Raw genomic sequence first — 4898 nt, forward strand, 5'->3', positions numbered from 1 at the left:
GGCTGCTCCCGCTAGCCCACCAGTGCTCCCAGTGTCGGGCACGGCTGTGGCTGAGCTGGGGACACGGATTCTGGGTGAGAAGCAGAGGGGTGGGGACAGCACAGCTCTGCCCGCCACCCACACCGTGCAGCACTGGAGATGCGGTCCCCGAGGCAGCAGAGGACAACCGGGGTGCGAGGCACAGTTACGGGCACGTCCTGGGCTGCCACCCCAGAGCTGGCGTGAGAAGGGGCCAAAGCCATCCCGGTGAGTGATGTGACAGCCCCCTCGCCCCCCCGCTGCTCGCCCAAGCAGGTGGCCACCCCCCAGCAGTGCCCTGTTGCCACCAAGCCAGGGAAGGGGACAAGGCTGCAAGGACAACCCCAGGGGAGGACAAGGAGACCTCTCCAGGGGTCCCCTGGATCCTGCCCCCGCCCCGCTGCCTGACAGCCAGGAAGGGTCCCCCCCAAAGCAGCTGCACCCCATCACCTTCCAGTCCCCTCCCTACCCGCAGTAACCACCCCAAGCCCCCCGCACAGCCCAGCCCGGGGGGGCTACGCAAAGACAAGCAGCCCCGGGGGATCCCTGGCCAGCATGGAGGGCTACAGCCCAGACCCCCCCGCCGCGACCCCTCCAGCACTCCAGGCTGGACGATCCCAGCCCGGGACCCCCCTTCCAGCACGGACACCCTCAGGTTGTGCCCCTCGGCCGGCACGATGCTCCCCGGTTCCGGCTCCCCGCTTACCCTGCGCAGTGGTAACGCCGGTACGAGCGGCAGTCCCGGTACGAGCGGCAGTGCCGGTACCAGCGGCAGTCCCGGCTCCCCGACGTGAGCTCGGGGGGGAACGAGCGGTGTCTGCAGCGGGGCCGCCTCCCGCCAGCGCAGTGACTCGACGGGGGGGTAGGAGGTGGGGGGTGGGCTGGGGGCGGCACCGCCTTCTCGGTTCGGGCCGCCCCGACGGGACCCGAGGGTCCCCCCGCTGCTCCCGCCTCCACCGAGCGCCCGGCACCGCCCCCGCGGAGACCCCCGCTGCAACACAGCGTGAGGAGGGGGCAGCCCGGGCGGGGGTCTCCGGGTGGGTCACATGGGGACAAGATGAGGGTCCAGCCCCAGTGGGGGGTCCTGATTGGGTCACGCAGGGACAGGGGTGGGGTTCAGCCTCCCTTGGGGTCCCAGGTTGGGTCACACAGAGAATCATGGTGATGGGAATGAGGGTGCCAGGCTGGGGACAGGAGAGCAGGGAAATGGTGTTTGAGGGGTGGTCTTGTACCCTCTGAGCATCCCGGTGCTGTGAGGGCTCCAGCTTTGGGCGTGGGGAGAGGGTCCCTCCACCCCCAGGACCCTCGGGAAGCAGAGCTGGAGAGCAGCCCCCGAGGTTCTTCTCCCACCCTCGGGGCTCTCCTGGGTGCAGCAGAGGTGTGGGTGTCTGCACCCCATGCAGGTGCATGAAGTGGTTTGTACTGGGAGGCAGGTGCTGGGGTGCTGTGATGGGCTGCATCTCCACCCTGGGGACCCAAGGCAGGACCCCCAGCAGGGGGGTGAGGGCAGGGCAGCTGCACCCAGGGGTGCAGGCAGGGAATTTGCCTCTTGGACATTTCCAAGGGGACTGGGGGAATGCAGGAGTTTTCTGGCAGGACTCGAGCAGCTGAGTGTGACTCACTGGAGCTCAGCAGCTCAGTTTGAAGCCTGAGCTCCAGATGGTCTCCACCATCTCCCCCTGCCCTGGCTCTCCCAGGGTTCCATCCCACCCCACACAGCCATAATGTGGTTTTGGGGGCACCTATGGAGGACCCTTCCTGCCATGATCCTATCCCCAAACCCGGGCACTTTATGGCTTTGCCCCACAGGTCTTCCTGCAGGAACCCAGTGGACTCATCCCATAGTGATGCTGAATTTGAGGACAACCCAGGGCACCTGGGTCATGCATCCCAAGGACTGCAAACCTCCCAGCACCATCTCCTGGTCCCCACTGAGCCTCTGGGGGGATGGCAAGGACCATGCCACAGTGGAGGGTCCATCTGGAGGGGATTTGGTCTCTGGCCTTCAGCTGGGGATCTGGGGAACAAGCTGTTCTTCTCCATATTGATGCATCCCAGGCAGGGTCTCCATAGTGACTGCAGCACTTGTTGCTGAGCCAGGGCTGGATCCTGACCCACGGGGGGCTGCAGAACCAGTGGCAGGGAGGAGTGTGGCTGGGTCAGTATCCAGGTCCATGTAGCTCTGGGATGGATGTGGTGGTGGTCCATCTCCCAGGGCTAAGCTGCCCACCCCCAGGAGCACAGCCAGCATCCCAAAAGCCACCCCAGCAGGACAGGAGCTGTAGGAGAGCAGGGGGGTGATGTTCTCCCAGGTTTTACCCATTGCTGGGCAGCAGGAGCAGGGCAGGGATTGTCCCCTTGTGCTGGGCACTGGGGAGGCTGCACCCCCAATGCTGGGATCAGTTCTGGGACCCTCAGGAGCAGAAGGAGATTGAGGAGCTGGAGAGTGTCCAGAGAAGGGAATGGAGCACAAAGTCTGACCAGGAGTAGCTGAGGGCCCTGGGGGTGCTGATCCTGGAGCAGAGGAGGCTGAGGGGAGACCTTGTGGCTCTCTGCAGCCCCCTGAGAGGAGGTTGGAGCCAGGGGGGGTCGGGCTCTGCTCCCAATGAACAAGGGATGGGACAAGAGGAACTTTTGGCCTCAAGTTGTGCCAGGGGAGGTTTAGGTTGGAGATGAGGAGAAACCTCACCACTGAATGGGTAATTAAACACTGGGACAGGCAGTCCCAACACACACCCCATCCCTGGGGGTGTTGTAAAGCTGTGTAGATGTGGTGCTGAGGGACAGGGTTTAGCTCTGGACATGGTAGAGTTGGGTTAATGATTGGGTTAATGACTCCATGATCTTAAAGATCTTTTCCAACCAGAAGGATTCAGTTCCCACTGTGTTTCTCACCTTATTCAGGCAGGAAGGCTGAAACGATAAGATCAAGAACTTCTCTGAAAACCATCTCTATTCATACCCTGCCCTGGAGCTGGACTCTTTGTACCTGTCCTGTGCTTTAGGGCACAGCTTGCTCTCCTCCATATGTAAAGCCTTGGCAGCACAGCATCCATATTCCATGTCAGCACCAAGAATCCAGGGAGCAGACAAGAGGCTGCATCTTCTCCTTCCATCCTCTCTCCTAGCAGCCTGGTTGCCACTTCTTTCATCACCACCCATTTAAGCAGAATTGTTCCTGATCTATCCCTTCTGTTCTTCCCTTTCTGGCTGGACTGGTGGGGTAGCCACATCCAGGGGGTGCAATCTCTCTTTTTCACCCCCTGGCATGGAAATCAGGGTGGTGGTGGTGTCAGCACCCTCCTGCAAGGGGGTGATGGACGAGGCGCTGGGGATGGAGCTGGGCTTTGCATTTACAGCCCCGGGGGTAGAAATGGAGGTGACTTTCTCGTGGTGAAACCCTTCAACACTAAAGGTGAAGCCCTGAAGAGGACTCAAAATCCCTTTGACCCCTGTTTTGAGCAAGGGGCAGCTATTTTGTCACCCTCGGGGCACAGGCATCACCCCCCCTGCATGTCCTGTGTACAGGGGTGCTGGGCACACCCGGGGACATGTGGACACAGCCTGACCCCATCACACCTCCTGGACACCCCCCAGGAGCTGAGCGAGGATCTGTGATGTGTTTTACAGACCAGAGGCCACCGGAGTGGCAGTGACAGAGGCTGAGGACAGGCAGGAGGACAAAGCTGTGCTCCTCACAGCCAGGGACCATCCCCTGCAGGGGTCCTGGGCATGAGAATCACCTGGATCTTCACCCTAATGACTCTGCTCCAGGTGAAACCACTGATAAATCTCATTAAGCTTAATTGGCACCAAGCTGGGTAAGGGCTGGGCTCACCCCAGGTGCCAGCTCTTAAAAGCTTCTTCATCAGAGCTCCCTGAGGCTGTTCAGGGCAGTAGTGAGGTTGTGTTCCAGGAGTTTCTGGGGATCTGGGATGTCTTTTGCCAGGCTTCACGTTTGCTGTTGTTCTGAGGAGTGAGGACCCGGGGGCTGCCCGGCACCCCCAGGCTGGGACACGGCTGGAGCTCCCCGGGCAAGCAGAGGAGCAAAGGTGGGAGCCTGGGGGGCATCTGTGGTGCTGGGAACCTCTGTGTGCCCCAAAGTGGTACCAGCACCGGGATCCGGCTGCGGGAGGGCCGAGGGGCACCTGGCTTGGGAGGGAGCTAACGGGGGAGGGGAACTGAAAATTCCAGTATTTTAAGACAATGCTGTAATGTAAGGATGTGAGAATTTGACTTAAAAATGTGTGAGAACTTTAATATCAAGTTTTGGAAAAAAAAAACCAAAAAAACCTCAACCAAAAAACCCCACAGAATCTGGGAAAAGAACATCAGAATGCTGTATATGTATCTATACATATATATATGGCGAAATCAACAGTCTCTGGCAGCCCAGAGCCCCCAGTCCCGGGGCTGGTGCTGTTTGGATGTTCGGGATGTTCGGGGCAGGCAGAGCTTGGGGTTTGTTTTGCAGCCCCTCGGGGGTCAGTAACGAGGGGAGGCAAAGCAGCAACGGGGCTGTGCTTGGGCTGCTGCTCCTGGCTATGTCTGTGCATGCAGACTCGGGCTGAGTGAGCCCCGAGGTGTGTGCTGGGGAGCTGCTGGCGGGACCAGGCGGTGTCGGTGCCGGTTCGGTGCCGGTCAGGAGCCGCGTTCTGGGGATGTGAACACAGAGGGGCTGTGCTGTCCGGGCCTCCGGAGCAGCGGGGCTGTGTCCCCCCGGTGTCATCGGAACCGTGTGGCTGCAGGGAGGGAGGTTCGGGTTCGGCGGTCCCCGCTCGGGGAGGAGGCGGCTCGGCGGGCAGAGCCTGATCCGCCGCCATGGCGCTTCGCGTTCCGCCGCAGTTTGGCTCCGCCGCCGCGCCGTACGGCGGTTGCCA

The sequence above is a fragment of the Calypte anna genome, chromosome 14, assembly GCF_003957555.1.
Source record: "Calypte anna isolate BGI_N300 chromosome 14, bCalAnn1_v1.p, whole genome shotgun sequence".
Lineage (NCBI taxonomy): Eukaryota > Metazoa > Chordata > Aves > Apodiformes > Trochilidae > Calypte > Calypte anna.